Below are 11,381 nucleotides of genomic sequence, written 5' to 3'. Positions count from 1 at the left end.
CTCAGAAAGATTCCTGTGGGAGTCAGAGAGTTTATTTCACTGCGAACATTCTAAGAGTTGTTTTTAATCAGTGATAAACTGCAGGAGGCATCTTACCTGGAGGTCTGAAGACAAAATGAAATACTCGCAAGTGTCCCCTCCTGCACGAAGCCTTCCTACCCCCGGCCTCCCCCACGGGTGAAGGGGAATCTGTGTCCAGGGACCCTCTGCAGTGAAATACACTCGGCTTGGTTGGAACTGAGCTCATGAGATGAAAAAAAAAAAAGTAAATGCACAGCAGAATCGAGACTGTGTAGACAGTGCGTCAAAATCTCCAAGAATGAAAGTGGGGCTCCCCCCAGGGATGGCCACCCCAGAGTCCATCCACACACCTCGCGCCCCACGGGCCCCACCCCCTGCAGCGCCCTCTTTAGAGCCCGCGTCCTGCGACGCATATACGCGGCTGAGCCCCGGCTCATGTGTCCCCGCTGCTTTGGGAGGATGGAGGCGAGAAAGTATCCTCAGAGGCAGGGCCGCGGGGCCCGGAAATCCCCAGGGCCGCGCATGTTTCAGCCCAGGGTCGGGCGACTTCTGTTATGACTTCTGTTAGAGTTTTGCATTTACTACTTTCATTGCAAAAGAAGTGGGTAGCACTTTAAGCTGCCCGTTTCCCTGGTCGCTCAGCTGGTAAAGAAGCCACCTGCGGTGCCGGAGACCTTGGTTTGATTCCTGGGTCAGGAAGTTGCGCTGGAGAAAGGCAACTCTGTCCCAGCTTCCCCTCAAGGCTGCGCCTCTGGCCCCACGGCCGTGGGGGTGGGGGTGGGAGTAGCTTTCTCGAGGGTGGTCGCTCGTCCCCCAGGCCCGGCAGGGACGGGGCGGGGGGCGCCGCACGGTGCGGACGTGCAGGCTCGACCGCGTCCGCGCGCGGCTCCCCCGGTCAGCCCACAGACCCCCAGGCTGGCCTGCTGGGAAGCCGGAGACGGTCCCTCCACACTGGCCCTGCTGCTGCAGTGGAAACCTCAGCTGGGAAACCTATTTTCTTAGTGGGTGGAGGCGCTCCTGGAGATGTTTTCCGCAGACGTAAGGAAGCGGGTTCCAGTTTCCGAAACTTGTTTTGGGGCCAGGCCGCGGCGCTTTGATCCAGAGCGCAGCGGGCCCGCCCCGTGGGCGCCGGCAGGCCGCCAGATGGACCGCCTGCGGCTGCGGCCTCTCCGGGGCTCCCATCCACTGAGGCCTCTCCCGGCCTCTCCCGGGGTGCGCAGCGTTAGGACCCAGCCCCACACGTCGGAGGTGAGCGAGCAGGTGCGCTAAATGCCACCAGAGAAACGGCAAGCGTGCTCTCCCAGTGCAGGCAGGCAGCCCCACGGGGCATGGCCCTCGTGTGCCGCTGTGTCCTCTGGCCACGGCCCCGGGGCCCTCACGGGGCACCCTGCCTGTGGACGGCACCCAGGCGGTCTCCCCATTGGGCCTGTGCTCGGTGGTGGGGGGGTGCTGCCCTCCTGGCCCTCCCGGCCCGCGTTCACTGCCCGGTCTCCCTGACCATCGCCATCTGCACTCCTGGGGCGGACGGCAGTCTGCGGCCACTCTCAGTCCTGAGGCCTGGATTTACAGCAACCTGCATTGGGGCAGCTCATCGCCAGGGGGACATGGTACTCTTTGTAAGAAATGCTTCCTTCAGAAGTTTCCATTGCCAGGGCGGACCACAGAAATTCAGAGGAAGGGGAGGAGGCTGAGGCTGCGACGATCTACTGCCAGAAAACGAAGGTTTGGGGGAAATAGGAGGGTGGGGTGTTGAGCTTGGCAGCGGCTCACGTCTTTGCCAGAGAGAACGCGAGGTGATTTGTGCAGTTTTACCACGCATGCCAGCCGGAATCCGTCTCTGCAGATTCATAAATGACTTTCCTCTCATGTTACAGACCCAACCAGGGCTAAGAGGGTCACTTACATTTGCCGTTGTGTGTTACTGAACTTTATAAGGAAAATTACCCAGTCTGGTGGACTCTGAGTCTCAGAGCTGCTCCCCCACCCTGCCCCACCCCTCGAGAGCGGGAGTCTGGGGTCCTCAGTTGCCCTCCAGGCTCCACACTGGCCTCCCCTGGGCCCCAGGCCTCATCAGTGGGGGCAGGCTGACCACCTCCGAGGCCTGCCTGCGATCAGCAGCCCGGCCACCTCAGCAGTTACTTCTGTCCGTCTGTCACTGCACAGGCTCAGTACAGACGGATAGACGCGATCCGCCGGTGCCTGCGGGAACCGGGAAACACAGAACCCCCTCCTCGGCAAGGTGTGCAGAGAGGCCCTGGCCGGCAAAGCTTGGGGGTGTCACAGGAAGTGAAGTCGAGGGACCGCTTAAGTGACGGCAGCAAAGGTCACTCAGCATGGCACCAAGCGGAGAGCCTGCTTTGGGAGAACTGGCAGAGGGGTGGGCTGGGGGCAGGAACCTTTTGCAAAAAGAAAGACTGAAAAAGAGAAACAGAAAGGGAGCGTCTGGGGTGCCTGTTGGCCCTGTTTGGGGTGAGGAGCCCAGTGCCAGCCTGGCGCATGGGGTGTGCCAACCACGGCACTGGGCTTGGGGGCAGCGGAACCTCTACATGGACGCTCCTGAGGGTCCCGGGAGGAGCGACTCCATCTGGGGCCTGGGAGGTTATTTCAGGACAGAGAACTTGCTGTTTCATCCCCCGAACTCCACAAACCTGCAGATCCGCTGGCGAGGGGAATAGGCGGTGCCGGGCTTCACAGGAGCCTTCCAGTTGCTTCCGGCAGCTCGGCACTGAAGGCAGAGAGCAGGTGGGTAGTCGCGGGTCCAGAGCGGACAGCAGCTGGTCCCAGAGCTCTACTCCCCTGCCCATTGTCAAAGGGACGCTCAGAGCAGCCTCCCTGAACACCGCTCCCATCTCTGAGCCTGGGTGTCCCGCATGGGGCCCAGACTCCGCCCCCTCCAGCCGCCTGGGTCACTCTCAGGCTCAGTGGGACTGCAGTGATGATGGTGATAATACACTTGACGAGATGCACACAGCCCAGTGTTCACTGCAGCCAGGACGTGGAAGCAGCCCGTGTCCATCACCAGAGGAATGGGGACGGAAGATGCGCTAGGTACAGGCAGGGGGATGTTACTCAGTCATAAAAAAGAATGAAATGATGCCATTTGCATGGATGGACCTAGAGATTATCATACCAAGTGAAGGAAGTCAAACAGAGAAGGAGAAATATCATGTGGTATCACTCACATGTAAAATATATTAGGGAAAAAAAGGTACACATGAATTTATTTACAAAGTAGAAACAGACTCAGACCAGAGAACACAAGTGTATGGTTACCTGGGGGGACAATTGAGGGAGGGATGAATTTGGAGTTTGGGATTAACGTATGCACACCGTAAAATAGATAAGCAAGGTCACACTGCATAGCACAGGGAGCTGGATTCAGCCTCTTGTAATAACTTAAAATGGAAAATAATCGAAAGGGATACAAATAAATGCACACACACATATATAAAACCAAATCACTGTGCTGTGCTTATGAAAGCAATTCACTATGGTAAACCCACTATATACCAGTATAAAATTATTAATTAACTGGTGACAATGGCAACCCTGGGGGTCCTGCCGTGAGTCTCCGTGCAGGTGGACCCAGCTCGCTGGTGGGCTGGCGGTAGTTTCTCTTCTCTTTTCTACAAACACCTCGGACGCTGAGCACAAGCTCATTTAAATCTCTCTAAGTTAGGCTCTGGGCTGTAAAAATCCTTCTTGAGAAAATAGAGTTGTCTCAAACTGCCATGTGAACTATTTTTTGTTGGCAGTGTTTAAATCCACTTTTCTCCAACCCCCAAACTGGAAAAACAATTTTCATTTGGAAACGCCTGGGCTGACATGGTTGTCGAGACCGATCTTTCCCGGGGTTTGCGGTTTCGCCCGGGGGAGTGCTTCCGTGTGTGTGGAGCGCTGACTGGTTTTGCTCGTTTCCAGCCAGAATGTGTGCGCTTCCTGCTCTGACTCAGAGCGTGAGGCACTGGGAGGTGGACGGTCCACCCCGGAGGGCCTGGGAGGCGGTCAGCCCTGCAGCAGCTCCGTGGGAAAATGGGAGCTTCTGGGTCAGCTCAGGGAGCCCAGACCTGCTTCCGGGGACGTGCCAGGTCCCTGGCCCCTCAGACGCTGGGGAGCTCGTGGTCCCTCCGCTCCAGGTGAAATGTCCTCCGTGGAGACGGCCAAGCAGGGGGTTGGGGGGCTGCGAACAGAGCCCTGGGACCCAGCAGGGCGGCCCCTTTGGATGAAGCAGGAACCGGAGATGCATCCCTGCACTCAGCTTCTGCACGGAGGGGACAGGGCCAGCCAGGGCGCCAGACTCGGCGGGACCACCGCCCCCTGCGGGGACCATCGCCCCCTGATGGGGCCAGCAGGGGGCGCCAGACTCGGCAGGACCACCGCCCCCTGACGGGACCAGTGCTCCCTGTCGGGGCCAGCAGGGGACGCCAGACTCGACCAGGACCACCGCCCCCTGACCCCCATGGGGTCAGCCACCTCCCTCCTCGGTTTCCTCCACGTCTGCAAATCACCTATTTTCTGAGACGCATTCGTGACCCCGAATTGAGACTCAAGGCCATCGACGGGCATCACTGGGCGTGTTCCGCGCCCAGCCGAGGTCCGAGCACAGCCTCTGCTCCAGCTGGCCTGGGCACAGGGGCTCCCTCACCCCCGCTGGGTGCTGTCGTAGTTCTGTGCTCGGGGTGATGTCTGTATTTAAAGTGGCCCGAGCACAGCGCGGCAGGGCGGCCTGGGGGTCCATGGTCCAGGAGGCAGTGACGTGCCTCAGGAGCAAACACACGTCAGCTGAGCGTCCTGCAGGTGCCGGGCTGCTGGCCGAGAGAGCATGGTCCCTCAGCCGTCTGTATTAGTATGGCGTCCTTGCACAGAAGCACAGGACGAGGCTGTGTGTTCCTCTGCTGACCAGAGTGACCCCAGGCTGGCCCCAGGTCAGCTGGAGCAGAACCACCAACCTCTGTTTCATCACCTCCGGGAGCCATGTCCAGGTTTCCCCAGCACCTGGCCTGAAGGTAGGAGCAGGTCAGTCAGCCCGGAGGGTCTGGGAATACCTGGCCAGCCCCGTGGTGGCCAGCCTGCCCTCAGCAGCTCTGAGGACCTGTCCTTTGTCCTCACAGCCTCCAGCCCTGCGGGCTGTCCCCTGGGTGTGTCCAGGGCTGGTCATGCCGCCCTGACGGTCATTCTCAGTTGCGTCTGCAGGGCCAAGGAGAACAAGGAAACCATGACTCGAGTACTTCAGGCTCAAGGAATCGCACCCCTGGGAGCAGAGTCAGCTATCTACCCGCTGGGGTGCACGCACAGCTCTGCTGACCTCCTGCTGGGTCAGAGTGCTTTGCGAGCTGTTCCCTGAGCAGCCAGCCTTCCTGACAGCAGTGACCGCCTCGGGGCCCACCCCTCGTCCTTGTGTTGGAGGTTCCCATGGTGACTCAAACACCCTCTGTCCTGGCGAGGCTAAGAACAGAAACAAACAACAAAGCTCATCCAGTGGGGCTGGACCAGCACCCGCCCCAGGGACCCCGAGACTTCGGCCCCTCTGAAGTTTGCAGACAGAGGCCACTTGCCAAGTCAGGGCTGGGCTTGCTTGGCTGGACGAGAATCAGGGAGACACGGAGCTGAGCCTGTGTATCACCTGCGCCAGGTCGGAGGCTCACCTGCAGACGGGTGCCACCTGCTCTCTGACCCCCAACCCCGTCCTGCGCCGGGCAGTCAGCAACGGGCTACAGGAAGCAGGCTGCACACTTCCGGACAGAAGTCTGATGATTCAGTGCAGGCGACTCTACAGACCCGTTCAGACTGTGAAGGTAACCGGGGCCCTCAGACTGAGCCGTGTTGTTACCAAGACAGCTATTGTTAACACAAAGGAAGCCGTCTGTACTGTCCAGGCTTAACAGTCCAGCGATACAAGCAAAAACTATCATTTGTGAACTTTCGACATTTTGAACCATGAAGTTGCTCAATTAGATAATTTGGTGTGGTTACACATTGCAAAAGTAGTATCTTCAAAATGGCATAAAGAAGGCAGAAAAATGGTCCTGAGTTTACGGTAATAATTAGATTCCAAAATTCCCAAACAACAAACCGTTTCTGAGTACCAACTCTATTTATGCAAAAAAAAAAAAAAAAAAAAAGAACAGAGGCTGACCACCTACAAATCACCATCCAGGCCAAGACCAAGCAGGGCACCCAACGCCATCGAAGATGGAAAGGAAACAAACAGAACGCAAAATCTTTGGAAAACACCATAAATCCTTGCCAAAGCCTATTAAAGAAGCCGTTTAAAAATGTAGGAATATGTCATGTTTATGAATGGGAGGATTAAGTGTTTACAAAGTCAACTGAACTGAGATTGAATTCTAGATTCAATGCGATGCCAGCCCTAACCGCTGCAGGGAGTCAACAGGCTGAAACCAAAAAAGGCCAGGACCCTGTGGACATGGAGGGTCCTGCAGAAGAGACTCAGTTGGGTCACTTCCACCCAGGTGTCGAGAAGATGCTCGCACCCCTGCACCAGCTCGGACAGTGGGCACTGGCGCAGGCTGCAGCAAAGGGACTCGGCATAAACCCAGAAACACTCACACAGAGGCAGCCCCCTGTCAGAGCAGCGGCCGATGTGGTGGGGAAGGAGGGTCCTGTCCATGGGACAAGGGCCCTACCACCAGGCCGGCGCAGCAGAGAGGGGGACTCACGCTGCCCCGCTCCAGAGGCTCCGATCTGTAGAGAACGTGACTCCAGCTTAGGTTCCTGCTGCCCGAATGCACGCATGGGCTTCCCTAGTGGCTCAGCTGGTAAAGAATCCGCCTGCAATGCGGGAAGCCTGGGTTCGATCCCTGGGTTGGGAAGACCCCCTGGAGAAGGGAAAGGCTACCCACTCTAGTATTCTGGCCTGGAGAATTCCATGGACTGTACAGTCCATGGGGTCACAGGGTCAGACATGACTGAGCGGCTTTGACTTCACTGATGCGCTCTTACTGGGAATGTGGCAGGCGGACCCAGTCACCACGACACAGGCGTGAACCAGGGAGACGCGCTGGCGGAGGATGTGAGTGTGAAGGGCACTGATGGAGATGAGCCAGGGCCAGAAGAAGGCGCTCTGGATCTGAAGGTCGGGGCAGGTCGAGCTGGGGTGTGCGAGACACCCGGACCCACTATGCGGGCCCGCCCTCCAGGCACAGGCAGAAGCCTCGGCCAGCTCGACTTTCCGCCGCAGAAGCAGGATGATGGACAGCCCCAAGTGCAGGGTGGCGGGAGGGGCAGGCTGCGGAAAGGAGAGCCCCTCAGTCGGGGCTTCCGGGTCACCGAGAAGGTCGCCGAGCTGAGCGAAGGGCAAACAGAGGTCCCGGAGGGTGTTCAGGTGAGACTGGAGATCCAACCGGGCCTCTGCCCAGCATGGGGGCTTCTGCCTGGGATGCTGGGGGCCGCTCTGAGCTGGGTGGGATGGCCAGCATCTCCCCCCGCCCCCAAGATGTCCCTGTCGTCTGAGACATCAACCAGTTTCCAAGTTCAAAACCGATGCACTGCCATCCTGGACAGAGCGGACAGGGCGAGAGAGGGGCGGGGTGGAGGCGGGGCCAGCAAGGAGGAGGCGAGGGTCCCGGGACGTGGCGGGGCCAGCTGCGGGCCTGAAATCCACGGACTGATGCGACAGCGTGTGGAACAAGGACTCCGCCGGCCTGCCCCCAGCAGACATAGGTCTGTCCGGCGGTCCGTTCTCCCGCTGCAGGGAGTTCAGGATGCGGGATGAGGACCCAGCAAATGCAGCCCCGGGACGCCGGCCGCTCTGCCTGGATCAGTGTCTCTCGTGGCTCCGTGTCCCGGGAACGGGAATCCCTGCAGGATGAAGCCTTGGGCTGGGGCGGCAGGTGGACCAGAAGGCTGGGATGGACATGGTCAGGAGGTTCCGTCTGCTGAGAGGAAAGCCCTGGGCAAGGTCAGGCCCAGATAGCGCGCACCGGTGGCTCTGGGACTAATCTTTAGCGCCAACAGCTCCAACTCCAGCCAAACACCGGGGACGCCTCCCAGAGCCCCAGCGCCCAGCCTCCTGACGGAACGGCACTGCAGGTCCCGTGGCCCCGGCTGGGAGATCCCAGAAGCCTGCATGGGCCTGAAGCCATCGCTCCCGGTTTATGGACAATCCAGGTTGCTAATGGTTTCCTGCGCACCAGTGATCACAAGAATGCCAGGAAACCAGCTTCCCACGAGGGCACCGCGGGCAAATCTGCAGGAAGCACATTGAGTTTCATAAGCTTCACCGACCGCTGCCCTGAGATGAGAAACCCCAACGGAGGGCAAGGTGACCGATGGCTGCCGGCTGTCCCTGCCAAGGACCTCGGCTCCCTTGTAGTTAAAGGCGTGATTTGCCCGTGAGGGACTTGAACACGGGCGTGATGACAGCTTGCACCCTGGCTCTGAGTGTGGCCAGCATGCCCACCCCCTCCCAAAGACCCCTATTGCTGGAGGGCGGCTCGCTCCCCAGGAGGGGTTTTGCACGTGAGGGGCTGTGTCCTCAGCCCACGGGGGCGGCCCCGGCAGGGGGCACTGCCCCGGCCACTTGATCACAGCGGTTTCCCAGCCGTGAGGTGCCTGGTGCAGGGGCACAGCGCTCGTCTTTCTGGGGAGCCAGTGACGGGGCCCTGGAGGCCACTGAGATCCACGTCTTCCGCTGAGTCAGGGCAGCTGTGAGAGGACGCAGAGAGGCGCTCGCCCACGGCTGGCCTCCCCCAGTGCCCTTGCTTTCCCACGGACTTCCTAGGGAAGTTCATGTCCCCTCCGCGGGCTGAGCTCCATGCTCATCATTGGCAACGAGATTCTAACGGCTCTAGGCTATAATGCTGGGACTCCACGTACACCTTCTGCGTTTCAGCCAGAGGGTGTCAGCTCAGTCTCTGAAACATCTCCTGGCGTCAACAAGACTCAGTGTCTGTCTCCAGGGGTGGACGTGAAGAGGAAATCCACACCCAGGGACGTCTCACTGCACAAGGAAGGCGCTCTTTGTCCTGTTTCACACGAAGAGAAAGGGAACCCGGAGAGGTCAGGCCAGGCCAAAAGTCAGGCAGGTGGAATGGAGGTGTCAGGAGAAGAACGCAGAGCGAGCTGGCTTCCCCCCAGCACACTGACTCTTGTAACGAACAAGAAAGAAATCAAAGAAACTCTCAGGGCCCAGAGACGAAAGGGTGATGTTTGAGACACCCTTGTGTTGTTGTCGAGTCCCTCAGTCGTGTCTGTCTCTTTGCGACCCCATGGACTGTGGCCCTGCAGGCTCTGTCGATGGGATTTCCCAGGCAAGAATGCTGGAGTGGGTTACCATTTCCTTCTCCAGGGGCTCTTCCTGACCCAGGAATTGAGCCCATGTTTCCTGTGCTGGCAGGCGGATTCTTTACCACTGAGCCACTAGGGAAGTCCTTGAAATACCCAAACCACAGGTGAAGCTTACATCGTCCCCGAGAGCCGGTCTCCTTCCTGTTCTCTGACCCCACGAGGCTGCAGCATTGCCGGCCATGGGTGAGTCACGGGGGGGAGGGAAGGACCCAGAGCCCAAGAGCACCTGGGCTCCCCCAGGCCCTGCAGGGTCTCGCCAGGGGTAGAAAGGGGCTTATGGGCAGTTTGCAGAGCTGGACCAGACCGAGGCCCGGACGGTCACGTTCCCCATGGTCCGCACCTGCTGACCCGGTCCAGCTGCCTCCCCAGCTCCCACGAATCTGTAGGTCTGGAGTCCCTTGTGCTCCAGAAAGCCAGCGGAGGCCTGACTCCAGGGGTTGTGCCTGGTCATCCAGTGGGTAGGCTGGAGTTTAGAGTGGACTCGTTGTAAGATTTAGAGAAGAAAATGAAGTTTCTAGGGCTTTTCCTGGACCTGAAAACAGAATGTTTAAGGAGAACGGATGGTGGGGCTGTTTCAACTCATTCTTAGGAAAATCATGGGAGGCCCTGCAAGACCTACCTGGGGTCTCTCTTCTCCAGGTCTCTGTCTCTGTGGCCAAGAGGAAGCTGGAAGGAAGCACATTCCTCGTCTGCTCAGTGAGGGGCGGCAAGCCCGCCCCTCTGGAGGAGGGCTGCTGGCATCAGGGCACATGGCAAAAGGGCACCATCCCACCCCGGGGGCCAGGATGGCAGCCACAGTGACCACGGGGGGTGCCACGGCCACGCGGCGGCTGGCAGCGGGATCCCTGCTCCCCGAACCCAGGCCCGCGGCCTCTAACCCTGTCCAGCGACCTCATCGTCTCACCTCTGTCTTCAGATACGTTATTTGCAAAAACAAGATCATCACAATCAGCCTCTTGGTGAAGATCTTCACCTTGAAGAGCAGTGGAGCCACTGCTGATGAAAAATGAAGAGCAGAATCAGCAGTGACTTCGTAAATTCAGTTTTTATTTTATGGAGTGGTAGGTCAGGAAGATCCCCTGGAGGAGGGCATAACAACCGACTCCAGTGCTCTTGCCTAGAGAATTCCATGGACAGAGGAGCCTGGCAGTCCATGGGGTTGCAGAGCTGGACAGGATTGAAGCAACTTAGCACGCACGCAGGTATAGTTGATTTACAATACTTGTATGGAGCTGCTGCTGCTGCTAAGTCGCTTCAGTCGTGTCTGACTCTGTGCGACCCCATAGACGGCAGCTCACCAGGGTCCCCATCCCTGGGATTCTCCAGGCAAGAACACTGGAGTGGGTTGCCATTTCCTTCTCCAATGCGTGAAAGTGAAAAGTGAAAGTGAAGTCGCTCAGTCGTGTCTGACTCTTAGCGACCCCATGGACTGCAGCCCACCAGGCTCCTCGGTCCATGAGATTTTCCAGGCAAGAGTACTGGAGTGGGGTGCCATTGCCTTCTCCTTGTATGGAGCAAAGTGATTCGACTATGCACCATATTTAGGCCTCTGCACAGTTCCAGCAGCCTCATCGTCTCGCACGTAGGGCATCTGGACCATTTTCCGATTAGGCCATTGCAGCCTGTTGAGTAGCGCTCCCGTGTTACCCTGTAGGTCCTTATTAGTTATCTGTTTCACATACAGTAGTGTGTGTATGTAAACCCCAGCCTCCTGGTTTACCCCTCCCCACAACCGTCCTCCTTTGGCAACCGTAAGTCTGTTTTCTGTCGCCGGTGAGGCTGTTTTCTCTTTTGTAAGTCCACTTGTATTGTTTTTTAGACTCCACATATAAATGATATCCTATGATGTTTGTTTTTGTCTGACTTATTTCTCTTAGGATGATCATCTCTGGGTCCATCTCTGTCGCGGCCAATGGCACTGTGTCCTTCTTTCTTATGGCTGGGGAGCGGCCATAGTGTATCTGTGCCAAGTAGGAATTCATGGAGACACAGGGAGGGGGGCCCCTAAGGAGTCTGTGACTGGCCGAGACCTAAGAGCTCAGGAAAGACAC

At 58.2% G+C, this 11,381-nt stretch overlaps 1 long non-coding RNA gene across 1 annotated transcript; it reads left to right on the top strand.

The window, feature by feature from the left end:
* The first annotated feature begins 2,055 nt into the window (after nucleotides 1-2,055).
* Nucleotides 2,056-11,180, top strand: LOC132346027 (uncharacterized). Its single transcript, XR_009495726.1, has 2 exons — nucleotides 2,056-9,513; nucleotides 9,970-11,180. It is a non-coding gene; the product is annotated as an uncharacterized lncRNA (long non-coding RNA).
* Nucleotides 11,181-11,381: the final 201 nt, after the last annotated feature.

This window comes from Bos taurus, chromosome 8, assembly GCF_002263795.3.
Source record: "Bos taurus isolate L1 Dominette 01449 registration number 42190680 breed Hereford chromosome 8, ARS-UCD2.0, whole genome shotgun sequence".
Taxonomy (NCBI): domain Eukaryota; kingdom Metazoa; phylum Chordata; class Mammalia; order Artiodactyla; family Bovidae; genus Bos; species Bos taurus.
The sequence above is the reverse complement of the archived record's forward strand: the minus strand, read 5'-3'. Positions and strand labels throughout refer to the sequence as shown.